General features: G+C 44.4%; 1 protein-coding gene across 1 annotated transcript in view; it reads left to right on the forward strand.

Annotated features, from left to right (window-relative positions):
* Nucleotides 1–16731, forward strand: part of dse (dermatan sulfate epimerase) — a 111024-nt gene that overhangs the window by 71032 nt on the left and 23261 nt on the right. The window lies entirely within an intron of this gene.

Here is a 16731-nt window from a genome sequence, read left to right on the forward strand (position 1 = left end):
TGAATTCCTGATGCCTGCTTCTGGTCGGCAAAGCTTCTCTTATGTCACTTCAGAACATCCTCTTTTCTCTCTCAATCTCGTGTCAGCCACAGACATAGACATTTTGCTTACAGCATGTCTATGGAGGTTGTTAGTAATATGATTGTAAATCACAGCAGCTTTTCCTTAAGATGATAGCTGTCCTACTTGGAAATATTGTAATTTCCAAGTAATATTTTACACTTTCTTAATACCTGCAACCAATGTGAAAATCTGATTAGTGTTAAAACCTGTCGCTCGTGGTGACATCAGTAAGAGTCATAAAGTGAGACTTCCATTGAACTGCGAGTTCTCATGTGATTGATTGGGGTGATTTTGCAATCTGATGCTCACTCAGAGTGCATCTTAGGAAATTGTGGTTAGGTAGGCTGTAATTTTTTCCATTCCTAATGATGTATTTCACTTCCCTGAGCATGCAAAATATAAAACTTTAATTCCTTTTAAAATCTCTGGCAAGGTTTCACCATAACAATAATTGTTTATGTGAAACAGAGATATAATAAACTTGAGTGTAAAATGAAAATGTTTCAAATGAGTTTCCGGTAAATTTTTCCAGCATTGACTTATTACATAATAACTTAAACAGAGCAACTTGAGAAATAGGAGAGGAGGAATAGGCCATACGCCCATGGAGCCTGCTCAGCCATTCAGTAAGATCACGGTTGAACTTTTACCTCAACTCCACTTTCCCATCCTATTCTCATAAGATGATTCCCTTAGCCCCCAAAAATATTTCAGTATCCATCTTAAATAGAGTAATTCACTGAGCATCCACACCCCTTCTGGGGTAGAGAATCCCAAAGGTTCATAATCCTCTGAGTGAAAGCATTTGTCCCACTCTCAGTGAGGGAGGTAATGGCACAGTGACATTATCACTGGGCTGGTACTCTAGAGGTAATTTTTGGGCACCTGGGTTCAAATCCCACTATGGCACCTGGTGGAATTTGAATTAATATTTAAAAAATCTAATGATGACTATGAAACCATTATCAATTGTTGCAAAAACCCATTGGATTCACTAAAGGAAATCTGCTGTCCTTACCTGATCTGACTCCAGACCCACAGTAAGTGGTTGACTCTGAAATGGCCCAGCAAGCTACTCAGTTCTCAAGGGATGGGCAATAAATCCTGGCCTAGCCAGTAACACCCACTGCCCCCATGAAGAAATAAAAAAGCTCCTTTTCCTGAGACTGTGACTCAGATTCTCCAAGCCATATTTATTGTAATGATAAATCCATATGTGTTTGTTCAAAAAAACTCCAGAAACTTATAGAAAATGCTTTTACTGATGTTAAAATCAATAAATTGCATAATATGTATCCATACTTGATGTCAACTGCTCAAGGTTTCTGATCAGAAATCATAAATATTCATGTGATCTTAATGGCCAGACTTCATTTAAATGCCACTGGCTAAATACTGTCTTGCTCCAGGCTTGAAGTGTTGCAAAATCACACAGCCCAGATGCTAACCAAGTCTGAGGGGCTAGGGTTGTCGCATGGGGTTCACAGACTCATGCTGGAGGAGGCTTAAGCTTTCATTGTGGGGCCATAATATCACCCAAATCTGCCCCTGACTCATCCCTTCTGCTACTGAAACCCTCATTCCTATCTTTATTCTGGTATTAACTATCTCAGTGCACTCTTGGCCAGCCCCCCTACTTTGCACTGGTGTTAACTTAAGCTCATCCATTATTCTGTAGCCTGTACCCAAATTTACATCAAGTCCCATTCATCCATCATCTTCATACTCACTGATCTACACTAGCTTTCTATCTGCCAAGTCCCTGCCAAATGCCACCTCCCTCCCCCTAATAATCTTTGGTCACCATCAGGTGAATCACCATAAATGGGACAGCTGCAACAGGCAATCATATGGATGAGAAACAACAAAGCTTGTGGTTCCAATGGTATTCCAGCTGAGGTCTTCAAAGCTTATGGACTTTTGCTCACATCAAGACTCCATGCACTCAGCCTATGGATTTGGGAGGAAAAAGAAACTCCCCCTTACTTCAGGAATGTGACAATTGTGAGGAACTTCGTGAAGGAAGGTAAATCACACTGTGGAAACTATCGAGGTACTTCCCTCTTGTCTAAAACAGGGAAAATCCTGACATGCATTCTCCTGAATTGCCTACTTCCTGTGGCTGAGGAAATCCTCTCAGAGCTGTAGTATGGCTTTAGATCTTCCAGAGAAACATCTGACATAGTCTTTGTTGCCAGACAAATCCAAGAACAATGTCGAGATCAACACTAGGAACCCTTCATTGCATTCATCAACCTGACCATGCATTGGAGTAAATTGCATGGCTCTGTGGGTTGTGCTCCAAAGATCTGGGATGCCCAAGAAACTTCATCACATTCCTGCAATTGCTTCATTATGCTTTGACTGCAACTATGTTGAGTGGGAGATCTGAAAAAGATGCCTTCAAAATCTGGACCAGGGTCATGGAAGGTTGTGTGATAGCCCCCATACTATTTACAATCTACCTGACAGTGGCTATTCACCTCATCAAAGATCTGGCATCAATATTAAATACCACCTGGATGGAAACTAAATACATGTTTGCAGATGACTGCAGTGTCATTGGCCATTGGATTTGCAAGCCACTCTCAATCTCTTCATTTCGGCATACAAGAAACTCGGCTTGTCCTTGAATGTTCTTATTTATTCTTTCATAAGATGTGGGTGTCACTGGCAAGGCCAGCATTTGTTGCCCATCCCTAACTGTCCTTGGCTCTCCAGGCCATGTCAGAGAACAGTTAATAGTCAACTACATTGCTGTCGGTCTGGATTCACAGGTAAGGACAGCAGATTCCCTTCCCTAAAGGACATTCATGAACCAGATGGGTTTTTACAACAATCAATAGTCACCATTACTGAGAGTGCCTATCAATTCTCTTAAAATTAAACTTAAATTCTACCAGCTACCATGGCAGGATTTGAGCCCATGTCTCCAGAGCATTAGCTTGGGCTTCTAGATTATTAGCCCAGTGAGATTGCCACCATCTCCCACTGCTAAAGCAAAACTCATATACCAACCCAACCCTGGTCAACCAAATAATCCATTTCTCACACCAGATCAGCTGCACCAGCCTTCTACAAACTAAGGCAGCAAGCATTTGACAACAAAGACCTCAGCAAGTCAACCAAAGTCCTATTATACAGAGCAGTTGTCATCACCACACTTCTGTACTGCTGTGAGACCTGGACTGTGAATCAGCGACACATAAAAGCACTAGAGAAATTTCATCAGCAATGCCTTCATTGCATCTTCCAGATTCAATGGAAGGACCATCGAACAACCACTAATGCCCTTCTTGAAGTGAGCTGAACAAGCATTTAGAAAAAAAACTCCTGCAAAATCAACTTCAATGGATAGGATACTGTGTCTGGATGGCCAAAAAACACCTCCCTGCCAGGTCCTGTTTCCTCAACTCTCAAATGGCCAACATTTCAGAGGAGGACAAATAAAACACTTCAAAGACACTCTGAAGCTCTCCTTGAAGCACGGTAGCATTGATCTTAATAACTGGGAGGAGATTGCTGCCAATTGTTCAGAATGGCAACAACTTGTCCATCAAGCTGCATCATGCTTTGAGTTACAATGTCTTAATGATGAGGCAGTGCGGCGGCAGAGAAGGAAAAAAAGGAAGCAATCCCGGCACTCCGGAACCCCCTGCCTCGTAGGATGTCTTGTCTGATGTGCCCAAAGATATGTGGGTCAAGAATCGACCTGTTCAGTCACATGAAGACCCATGGCAGAAACTTGCTACCCTGAGTAGACATTGTTGTAAAGGTTATTTGGTGTTTCATGGGGAGGCTTGGAGGCTTGTATGGTTAAGCATAAACTGTTTATTGGTAACTTAAGTATGTACATATCCAAGGTGCTGCCATGCACGGGTGCTTTCTCCATGTCAGCTCCTTCCAGGCTCTACTCTACACACAGTCTACTATCATGTGACTTTCTGCATCACTATGTGGAGGGTACTGTTCTCCAGTCCCACATGAACACTTACTCTGCCAAACACCTTATCCTACACCTCACCCCAAGACATTACCCAAATATATTTACAATACAATCTTTACTTGCTACATCTCTCTCCCCCTCAAGTCTCTGACTTTATAAATTCAGATGATCTGGAAGCCTGACAATTCTTCGAGATCTTGTTCTGTCAAATTTGGAGGAATGGTAGTTTCAGTTGTTTTGGGTTGACTTTGTTGGTTTAGTGTAGAAATCGTAGTACTCTGTCTTTCCAGTACTTGGTTGTCTCCATTTGATTCACTTCTTGTGTTCCTGTTGTCCCATTCCTTCCGAAGGGAAATGTGCACTCTATTCATTTCTAGGATGGACTCGGATTTTCTTTTTCCATGGGATCTGCCATGTTCTTATTGGATGTTGATGTTTCAAAAATGGAACTTTCAATTCCACTTGTTTCACAATTTCAGCCATGCCATTTTTCAACTCAGTGGTTCTCATTACATTTCAGGAATCCAGTGCTTTTTCTTCTAGTTCTCTGAGCTTCAGCCTCATATTTACATTTTCCGACCTTATTTCTGTCTTTCCCTTCTTTGTCTGCAGCAGAGCTTTGTCCTTCATTTTAGTTTCACTATCGGCCAGATCTGCCTCTGGTGAAGTCTTAACTACTCAGGGCTTCAGCAGCTGCTCGTAGCTTAGAAAGCTTTATGGCTTTTCCTTTTAATGGTTCTTCTATTCCATTCAGCTGGTTCTTTAGCTCTTCAGTTTCTTTCTTGTATCTCTAGGTTTCATTCTGGAATGTAGAACATTGCTGAGTCTTCTCTGCCAACTGGTTCTTCAGTTCGTTCAGAGTGACATTAAATTCATTTGCTTCTCTTCATAATTTTCCAGAGGAACAAACTTTGACCTAAGGGATCCTTGTAGAATGTGAAAAGGTTTTCTTTTTCTTTGCCAAGCTCAGTTGCCTCACCTTGAGTTTTCTTGTCATCAGAATCTCATTGAGTTGCTTCTGCTATTTTTCTTTTCTGCTGTTCAAGACAGTCTTCATTTCTTCATGCTGCTGAAGGGTTATGTACTCCTTTTGCAGCATTTGATCTTGAAGGACAAACAGCTGTACTTTCAACTGTTTAGTTTCTTGTTGACCTCTTGCCAACTCATTCTGTGCTTCCGTGCTTTTTTGCTTTGTTGTTACTGATAGCTCCAAAGCTGCTGAAGTAGTATTCAACTATTTTTTTCACTTCTCATGCTTTTCCAGGGCTACATATTGGTTCTGCAAAGAGTCTTTCGGGACAGTGATTTCTTTGAGTACCTGTTCTGCTTGCTGTTGTGCTTGGCTGTACTTCTGGTTGAGTTCCTTCAATTCAGCTCCGATACGAACATTTTCCTGAAAGCTTCATTGCGTCGACATGGTCTGCTACCATCTTGTAGTTTGCTTGAGTATTGTGTCCCTTAGCCTGGGATGTCTTGTCTCCCTGACTCTGGGGTCTTCTGTCTCCCTCGCCCTGGGGTCTTCTGTCTCCCTTGCTCTGGAGTTTCCTGTCTCCCTGGCTCTGGGGTGTTTTGTCTCTCATGGCACATTATTAGGAGTATGCTAGGCCTTCTTTTAAGGTCTGTGCTCTCCACAACTTGGAAATTAAAATATTTATCAAAGGCTTTTAATATCTTAAAAATTTGTTGAATATTCATCTATACCTTGGTTTAGTATTACTTCATCCACAAATACACCAAACAAGTATAAAAATGTATTAATGTATACTTTTTCTGATTTTGTAGTTAATCCTGATGTATTCCTGTAATCTGAGAATTTTCTTCTCTAAGACTTATAATTTTGAGTCTGGTATGGCCCTTGTCTTAGCCTATACTGGTGTGGAAGTTTTAATTTTCCATCCATTGCAAATTGATTTTCCTTGTAGTTACTGCTTTGAATGTTGTTGTCCTTTTAAGAATGTATGTGCAGGAAGCATTTTTTCTCTCTTCAACATGGCATTGCAGCTGCATATTTTTTTTCTTTGTGATCTTTCCCACACTTCGTTGACTTTGGTGGGTACCCGCTGCAATCGCAGGCTGCTTTTTTCTACACTTTAAAAAATTATGCTGCACAGGAATTCTTGAAATCCAGCTATTGGATTTTTGAGCCTGGGAATCGACTACAATGTGTTTTTTTTTTCAAATTCTGCCTGCAGTTATTTTTAAAATTCTGCCTGGCCACCTCACGTTATGCTACTGGCTGGGACCCTTGCTGCAGCTCTCACTCAGCTACACTGAGTGTGTTGACCCTGATGACTGCCTATTTTAAAAGGTATGTTCAGCTTTATTACTATATTTTTTTTTTTCCTCGCCCTTCTTGTGATTTGGCTAGGCCTGTTGACTCTGCTTTTTTTAAATTCATTCAAGGGATGTGGGCTTCGCTGGCAGGGCTAGCATTTATTGCCCATCCCTAGTTGCCCTTGAGAAGATGGTGGTGAGCTGCTTTCTTGAACCACTGCAGTCCATGTGGTATAAGTACATCCACAGTGCAGTTAGGAAGGGAGTTCCAGGATTTTGACCCAGCGACAATCAAGGGACGGCAATATATTTCCAAGTCAGGATGGTGAGTGACTTGGAGGGGAACTTCCGGGTGGCGGTGTTCCCATCTCTCTGCTGCGCTTGTCCTTCTAGATAGTAGTGGTCGTGGATTTGGAAGATACTGTTGAAGAAGCGTTGGTGAATTACTGCGGTGCACCTTGTAGATGCTACACACTGCTGCTACTGTACGTTGGTGGAGGAGGGAGTAAATGTTTGTGGATGTGGTGCCAATCAAGTGGGGTGCTTTGTCCTAGATGGTGTCAGTCTTGTTGAGTGTTGTGGGAGCTGTACTCATCCAGGCAAGTAGGGGGTATTTCATCGCACCCCTGACTTGTGCCTTGTCAATGGTGGACAGGCTTTGGGGAGTCAGGAGATGAATTACTCATTGTAGGATTCCTCACCTCTTACCTGCTCTTGTAGTCACAGTATTTATATGGCTATTCCAGTTCAGTTTCTGGTCAATGGTAACCCCCAGGATGTTGATAGTGGGGATTCAGTGATGGCAATGCCATTGAACATCAAGGGGCGATGGTTGGATTCTCTCTTGTTGGAGATGGTCTTTGCCTGACACTCGTGTGGTGCAAATGTTACCTGCCACTTGTCAGCCCAAGCCTGGAGATTGTCCAAGTCTTGGACTGCTTCATCATCTGAGGAGTCGTAAATGGTACTGAACATTGTGCAATCATCAGTGAAAATCCCCACTTCTGACCTTATGATGGAAGGTCATTGATGAAGCAGCTGAAGAGGTTGGGCTGAGGACAGTACCCTGAGAAACTCATGCAGTGATGTCCTGGAGCTGAGATGACGGATCTCCAACAACTACAACCATATTCCTTTGTGTTATGTATGACTCCAACCAGTGGAGAGTTTTCCCCCAATTCCCATTGACTCCAGTTTTTGATTGAGTTCCTTGATTCCACACAAGGTCAAATGTGGCCTTGATATCAAGAGCACTCACTCTCACCTCACCTCAGGAGTTCAGCTCTTTTGTCCATGTTGGAACCAAGGCTGTAATGAGCTCAGGAGCTGAGTGGTCCTGGCGGAACCCAAACTAGGCATCAGTGAGCAGTGAGGTTATTGCTAAGCAAGTGCCGCTTGATAGCACTGTTGATGACCCCTTCATTACTTTACTGATGATCGAGAATAGACTGATGTGGTAGTAATTGGCCGGTTTGGATTTGTCCTGTTTTTTGTGTAGAGGACATACCTGGGCAATTTTCCACATAGCCGGGTGAATGCCAGTGTTGTAGCTGTACTGGAACAGCTTGGCTAGAGGCACAGCAAGTCCTGGAGCACAAGTCTTCAGTACTATTGCCGGAATGTTGTCAGGGCCCATAGCCTTTGCAGTATCCAGTGCCTTCAGCCATTTCTTGATATCACATGGAATGAATGGAATTGGCTGAAGTCTGGTATCTGTGACGCTGGGGACCTCCGCAGGAGGCTGAGATGGATCATCCCCTCGGTACTTCTGGCTGAAGATTGTAGCAAATGCTTCAGTCTTATTTTTTGCATTGATGTGCTGGTCTCCTCCATCATTGAGGATGGGGATATTTGTGGAATCTTCTCTTCCAGTGAGTTGTTTAATTGTCCACCACCATTCATGACTGGATGTGGCAGGGCTGCAGAGCTTAGGTCTGATCCGTTGGTTGTGGGATTGCTTAGCCCTGTCTATCACTTGCTACTTCTGCTGTTTGGCATGCAAGTAGTCCTGTGTTATAGCTTCACTAAGTTGACACTTCATTTTTAGGTATGCCTGGTGCTGCTCCTGGCATTCCCTCCCGCACTCTTCATTGAACCAGGGTTGATCCCCTGGCTTGATGGTAATGGTAGAGTGAGGGATATGACGAATCATTAGGTTGCAGCTTGCGTTTGAGTACAATTCTGCTGCTGCTGATGGCCCACAGTGCCTCATAGATGTCCAGTGTCCAGTCTTGAGTTGCTAGGTCTGTTGGAAATTTATCCCATTTAGCACAGTGGTAATGCCACTCAGTGGAGGGTATCCTCATTGTGAAGTCATGACTTCATCTCCACAGGGACTGTGCAATGGTCACTCCTACCAATACTGTCATGGACAGTTGCATCTGCGGCAGGCAGGCTGGTGAGAATGAGGTCAAGTATTTTTTTCCCTCTTGTTGGTTCCCTCACCCACTGCTGCAGACCCGGTCTAGCAGCTATGTCATTTAGGACTCAGCCAGCTCGGTCAGTAGCAATGCTACCAAGTCACTTTTGATGATGGACATTGAAGTCCCCCACCCAGAGTACATCCTGTGCCCTTGCCACCCTCAGTGCTTCCTCCAATTGATGTTCAATATGGAGGAGCACTGATTCATCAGCTCAGAGAAACCGGTACATCATAATCAGCAGGAGGTTTCCTTGCCCATGTTTGACCTGATGCCATGAGACTTGATGGGACCCAGAGTATACCACTGTGCCACCACCTCTGCTGGGTCTGTCCTGCCGGTGGGACAGGACATACTCAGGGATGGTGATGATGGTGTCTGGGACATTATCTGTACGTTATGATTCCCTGAGGATGGATATGTCAGGCTGTAGCTTGACCAGTTTGTGAGACAGCTCTCCCAATTTTGGCACAAGCCCCAGATGTTGGTAAGGAGGACTTTGCAGGGTTGACGGGGCTGAGATTGCTGTTGTGGTTTCCGATGGCTAGGTTGATGCTGAGTGGTCCATCCGGCTTCATTCCTTTTTTGAGGCTTTGTAGCAATTTGATACAACTGAGTGGCCTGCTAGGCCATTTCAGAGTCAACCACTTTGTTGTGGGCCTGGAGTCATGTGTAGGCCAGACCAGGTAAGGACAACAGATTTCCTTCCCTAAAGGACAATTAGTGAACCAGATGGATTTTTACGACAATCGACAATGGTTTCATGGTCATCATTAGACTTTTAATTCCAGTTTTTTTATTGAATTCAAATCCAACATTTTCCACAGCGGGATTTGAACCCAGGACTGCAGAGCATTACCCTGGGCCTCTGGATTACTCAGGTCTGGTTTTTCATCAGCACAGTGGATTCTATTGCTGCCTTTCAGCCGTTTTCTTTTCTTTTTTGAATTTTGCTCAGCCTTTTTTGATCTAGCTAGGTCTCTTGGTCTTTGCGTTCAATCTGGTCTGGCAATGCACCTCCACGTGCCCTAGTGGAGTCCTTCAACTTCCAGCCTGCAATAGAGCTTTTTATTTAGATGCTTTCCAACTGTAACTTCAAATTTTTTTTTGGCGACCTCTGACTCTGTCTTCAATTTAGGTGCACTTATCTCAAGCCAGGCTTCAGTTTCTTCTGCATGCTTTGAGAATCTGGATTCCTTTTCCAGCTTCTCTTGGATTTTGTAGTCCATCTTGACTGCCACATGTTGTAAAGGTTGTTTGGTATTTCACAGCAAGGTCTGGAGGCTTGTATGTTTAGACATAAACCGTTTATTGATACTCTTTAACTATATACATATCCATGCATGGGTGCTATCTCCATGCCGTTTATCTTCCAGACTCTACTCCACAGTCAGTCTACAATCCTGTGACTCTCTATATCACTATGTGGGTGGAACTGTTCTCCAGTCCCGCATTAACCCTTACTCTGTCAAACAACATTATCCTACAGGCATCATCCTCGAATTGAGGGACAGCTGATGATGATCTGCAATTGATTATTTCAATGCACTCCTGACCAGCCCTCCCACCTTACAATGTTATAAACCTGAGCTCATCCATTAGTCTGTAGCCTGTACCCAGACTCACAGAAAGTCTCATTCATCCATCATCTTTGTTCGATGACCTACACCGGCTCCTCATCTGCCAAATCCCTCCATGATCTCATCACTCCCTGGGCTCAATGTTAATTCTGTGTAAGGTAATGGGTTTTGAGTGAGTTTAAAATCTCACCCCCATCTCTGTCGCCTCCTGCAACTCCACAACCCTCCAAGATCTTTGCACTTGTCCAATTCTGGCTTCTTGCACCTCACAGTTTTTATTGCTCCATCACTGGTGGTCACACCTTTAGTTGCCTAGGCCCTAAGCTTTGGAATTCCCATTTTAAACCTGTCCATCTCTCTACCTTCTCTGCTCCCTTAAGTCTTTCCTTGAAACCTACTTCTTTGACCAAGCTTTTGGTCACCAGTTCTAATATATCTTCATGTGGACTGGTGCCATATTTTGTCTGATAGTGTTCCCACCTAACGCTCTGGGATGTTTTTACCACTATAGCATTAGTTAAAGGCACTGCATTAGCGCAAGTTGTTGTTGGGGGCTGAAGGAGCAGAACCCAGAAGGAAAGTTAGAACTTTTTTTTCTCTTAAAACAACTTCTCAGGGCTTTTTTGATTCCAACCCTCATCCTCATTAGATTGCTCTGGCAGGATATTGTCTGTGGGTTCCAGCTCAGGCTGGCAAGTTAAAATTCTAGTCAGACTCCTGTGACTTCCTCAGGATCCTACATGCAGATGTACAAAAGGACCCTTGCCAGCTTTGTGTGGGTGTCCTTGCTCATTCAAAATCCCGAGCCATCAGCTTCCAACAGCTGCAGGGTGGGTAAGCAATCTGGGCAATGGAGCTCCCCACACCTGGCGCTTTCAAATTTACAAAAAAAAAAATTACAGATAGAATCACCAGTACTTTTAATTGTTAAAACAAAGTATGTGACTACAGATTAGAATTCTGATCACCTTTCACATCAAAGCATTGTGGAATTGCTTGATGTTAAAATATTTGTTACCTGTATTTTTTTAAAATGTGAGTGTTTCCGTGATTGGACATAGAAGGGTTGGAAGAGAATTTGCTACTATTTCTCAGTTCCCACCTTCTTTAACACTAGTTTTCCTGTTTCCAAAGAGAATAAGAGAATCACAACTTTCTGTGATGGAAATAGAATTCTCCCCAGCTCCCCACCACAAAATTGCAAAGGCACCAGCAACCTTCGCAATTCCTCGTAGAGGTTTATTTGCTGTGGTATTTGGATAAATGGGAGAGGAATTTAGAATGGGATTCAGTTGTACTGAGTTTCCACCCAACTTTATATCAGCAAAATAAATCCACTTGGGCAGGGCTGGGTGCAAGAAGTGCTTACTCCATCTTCTAGTTGATGTAAGGAAAATAACTGGATACAATCAAGAGTTAACACACCCTGACAATCCTTCCATGATCTATGTCATAAGATCTGCCTGAGAAGAAGCAGTGGAAGATCTATGTCTCCTGCTGCAGCCAGACTTGGAACCCTCCTCTGTTTTTTGGACTGCACTTACAGTCTCTGTGGCAATAACCATTCGGGGTGTTGCAGTAGATTTGACTGACTTCAAGGCAATTTCTTGTGCAGACCAAATTCATCAAGTGACTTTTTCACTGTTTATCAAGGCTAATTTTGCAGAAGAGCAACATCACCAGGAAGATGAGTCAGAAGATTGGTCCTTGAATCGCTATTGCAATTGGCAATCTTAAGAAAAGTTTCCATCACTGAAGGAAGCACTCAAACTCGCTATTGATTGCATCTTCCCAGACTCTTGTCCATGTTACAGCTTCATTCAGCCTTCCACTGTCTGAACAGTCACACATCACAGGACAAGTGGCAAGTAACATTCACGCCACACAAGTGTCAGGCAATGATTATCTCCAATAAAAGACAATCCAACCATCGCCCCTTGATGTTCGATGGCATTACCATCACTGAAGACCCCACTATCAACATCCTGGGGGTTAACATGGACCAGAAACTGAACTGGACTAGCCATATAAATACTGTGGCTACAAGAGCAGGTCAGATGCTAGGAATCGTGCGACGAGTAACTCACCTCCTGACCCCCAAAGCCTGTCCACCATCTACAAGGCACAAGTCAGGAGTGTGATGGAATACTCCCTACTTGCCTGGATGAGTACAGCTCCCACAACACTCAAGAAGCTTGACACCATCCAGGACAAAGCAGCCCACTTGATTGGCACCACATCCACAACATTCACTCCCTTCACCACCGACGCACAGTAGCAGCAGTGTGTACCATCTACAAGATGCACTGCAGGAATTCACTAAGGCTCCTTCGACAGCACCTTCCAAACCCATGACCACTACCAACTAGAAGGACAAGGGCAGCAGATAGATGGGAATACCACCACCTGGAAGTTCCCCTCCAAGTCACTCATCCTGACTTGGAAATATATCACTGTTCCTTCATTGTCACTGGGTTAATCAATTCACCCTTACTTTCAGAAAAGAATTATTTGCTGGACAGGCTTATCTATCACAGTGACTACTCCTATGTAATCCAATACTCCCCCTGGGCTATTTGATGACAGGGCCATGGGTTATGGCCAAAGATTAACTGTGGCTCTGAGCCTCTTGGGACAGATGGACCCCAGTGTTTATGGGGAAAGAGTGGTTCTTACTGGGGACCAGGGCTTATTTTACAATTTTTTCACTAGGCTTCAAGAACCATTAAGAGGTAAACTGGTGGGGTCCGCTATGACCTCATATCAGACATGGCAACCCGCTGAATTTAAAATTGACTAGCGGCCTCCATCAGGGAACAGAGAGGAGGGAAGGCAAGATTATAGGACTCGGGGCGCAGGGGGGTGGGGGTGAGGGATCAAGGGGGAGATCACAACCAAGGGTGTACAGTGTGGAGGTGGGGCAAAATCTCAGGGGGGAGATTGTGAGTTAGAGATTGGGGTTTGAGGGGTGTCAATTGATCATGGACAGATAAGCAGATAAGTTTGTTGGTCTAGGCAGGCTGCTCCTCCAGCCCCTTGCTGTCATTGCATTTACCTTATAGATCCAGCCACTCACATCTTCTTTTACCTGATGGGTTTCCTGAGCACCAAGAAACACAACCAAAATGAGTTTAAAAAATTAAAAACCCCTGAAAATGGAGGCATGCAGCCAATTTTTACTGAGAACCCACCTCCTGAGATTGGATTGTTTGGTTGTTCAATTACCCACTTCCTTTAAATCTGGAAGTGGGCGGTTTGGGATCAGGTTTGAGATTTTTACATATTATACTTTTCATCTGCAGCAAACCCATCAGATCTTGAGGTTTAAAGTTAAAACCCTGGATATGCTGGATTGGCCTGCAGCCGGCTGTCTGTTTTGCAGCTGCCAAGACAGCATTTCTCTACTGCCTTCCTGTGACATCTAAGGGGCAGCCAAAGGCCTTGTGCTACTACTATGTGGGTCAGCAGCATCTTGTGCATGAACTTCTCCAAGCCGTTGGCACTGGGCCTGGGTTTGGGCTGGCCACTGATCAACGTGGGGGCTGATTATATGGTTTGTTGAATTCCTATCAATTCACTGGAACTTTATTAGTATCCATAGATACACTCATATTTTAGAGAAAGAAATGTCATTATTCAAAGTGCAAAAGCCAAAATACCTATCAGATAGTGCCATCTAGTGCTGGCTTATTATAGTCTCAGCCAAGGAGTTTTAATTTCCTTTGAATGCTACTTTTAGTGGATTTATATGTTTCATTATGTTAGTTTAACACAAGCATTCATTTATTTTAAAATGCGTGTCCAAATGTTGGGTGAGGAAAACTTTGGCACCGCCTGTGGTGAACTTCTCTGGTATAATAGGCTGCAAACACTTCATAGTTGAAACTCAAGAATGAGGAACACTAGGAGCAAGAGGGCTGCCCCACCACCTTGGGGAACCAGGGGTTAAATTTTACATACCACGGCTGGGCATATTTTCACCGGGGTGGGGTTGGGCATCACCTAAAATACGAGTTGCGCCCAGCTCACACCTCCCTCCGGCATCCCCCCCCCCCCCCCCACCCAACACCACCACCACCACCACCACCACCACCACCACCACCACTCCCCCAGCTGCCCTCCATAATACACTGGGGGGATGACCACTTAAATCAGCAGTACACCCGCCAAATGTAAAGGAATAATTAAAGGTCAATTGAGCTTGTTACTAAACTAGCCGACCGGGATATTACATTGCCTACACTCTAACAGATTGGTGTGGGCAGGTGGGCGGGCAGGAGTGGGCAGTATGGTTTTTGAGGCCAATTGAAAAAGGGCAGGAAGGAAGGAGGGGGGTCACATCTTTCAGGGGTGCCCTGTGCACACTGGGGACACCACTCCCAAGGTGTCATGCTCTCCTTCGTTCCGCGCCACATGTCCTCCAAAACATGACCCTCCCACCCCCTCCCCGGGTCTCAGGTCTCTCTCTGCCCTAAAAGCCCGGGACTAAGCTCTCACCAGCAGCCATTGCTCTTCTTCTTGCCCCTGCTTGCAGACCCCCTGTCCTAAAATCCAGCCTCAGGCCTCAATGTAAGCCAGAAGGATAAGATAAAACAGGAAATTTTTAAAAATGCAAGCAGGTAGAGGATGCAGAACAAACAGGGGCCAGAATTTTACACTTGGCTTGTGCGCAAAGTCGGCAGGAAGGGGATATAGAATCCATTCCCGGGCAAGATCGTGTTCTCAACGCGATTTGCCATAGGGTGACCAATTAAGACCCGCCCAGCATGAAACCCGTCTTCCGGTTGGCCTGACAGTGCGGGTGGGGTTAGGAACAAGTCAGGCATTGGGTCCAATGATATTCCCCAGGACTTTTGTAACTTCGATTGAACTTCTAGTGGAAAAACAGATAGGTCCTACAACATGGAAACAAATTTGGCGTTAATACTGCGGCTTTTCAGGTATGAACTGATCCTGACTAAAACTTTCACTGACTCATGTATTTGTATATCGTAATTCTGAAACATGCCTTGAAAATGTACAGGTTATGCCCAGCATCTGCCACTGATCCAACTAAACTTTGTGGCGGCAGTGAGGAAGTTGTGGGTGGGGGAAGAACTGGGGAGGGGGAGTTCCCTTCATCTACTTACATCAGTGAAGAAAGAAAAAAAACAAAGAATAAGCATTTCTCCAGCACCTTTCGTGACCTCAGGGCGTCCCGCTATAATGTGGAAAATGTGCCAGCCAGCCAATTTGCAAGTTCCCATAGACAGCAATGTTGGATCTTTTACATCCATTTGAGAGGGTAGACGTGGTATTAGATTAACACCTCACCTGAACACTGGCACCACAGACAGTGCAGCACTCTCTCAGGACTGTGCTGGGACTGTAAGCCCCCATGTGCTCCACTCTCTGGAATGGGACTTGAACCTACTGAACTCCAGAGAGCAGAATGCTCCAACGTGGTAGACAGCCATGCCATCAAGGGTGCATCTGGTCTACCTGCCATTGCAGCAGGTCTGGATTGCCCGGCTGAAGCGGCGCAGCTAGGGCTAGTGGCTGTGGTGGGGGGCAAAGTGAGGGAGGGGGTCCTGGGGGCTGCAAACAAAATGTGGTTGTTCCCTTTTGTAGTGGAATCCTTTTTTAAAAAAAACTTATTAATTATGCAAGGATCTGTGACACCTCCGAAGACAAACCTGCACTGTCTGTATGACGGGTGATAATGAAGGCTGGGTCATGGGGAGTCTGATGTTCAGAGAGCCCCTACCCTCAGCTAAACCTCCCCCTTGCCCCCTGCCCCATATAATTACAGTGGCATTGTGCCAAATAGCCATGGATTTTCAAGGCCAATATCTTTTGTAAATGTCAGTGTTCCCCATGGTTTGTACTGACATCTATTTTGTCACAGATTTGTAGGTGAATCAGCTTCGAAAGCCAGGACAATCAAAAGGAAATCTGGCAAAACTCAGAAATATGACAGCAGCAAAACCACAAATAGTGCTTGTGCTCCGGAGCCTTTCATCCCGCCCTTGGGTGACAATTTGATAAAAATGTAATGCCCGCCTGCCCTTTTTTCCCATGCAACAAGCGCAAAATCAATGGGACGACTTAAAATCTGTGTTAATAGACCTTTTAATGGCCTCAATTGGCCCTTTAATTGTTGGCTAAATGGCTTTGATTCCTGCACGCACCCACCAAGCTCAATACTGCATGCGTGCACGGTGACGTCGGGATGCACACTGAAAGTCATCTCATGCAATTTTATGTGTGTTTGGGTCAGGCGCATGCCCAGTGGAGCGCCATGAAATTCTGGCCAGGGAGTTGTGCTTGTTTTGATTCAATCTGCTATCTAATGTTGCTTTGAAACTGTTAGTATGTGACTTTTCAAAAGGGAACTGTGAAGTTCCATTCACATACATATATTAGTCATTGTTTTGTGATGTCAGGCACCTCTTAGTAAAAATATAAA

Source organism: Carcharodon carcharias, chromosome 5, assembly GCF_017639515.1.
Source record: "Carcharodon carcharias isolate sCarCar2 chromosome 5, sCarCar2.pri, whole genome shotgun sequence".
In the NCBI taxonomy this organism is placed as follows: domain Eukaryota; kingdom Metazoa; phylum Chordata; class Chondrichthyes; order Lamniformes; family Lamnidae; genus Carcharodon; species Carcharodon carcharias.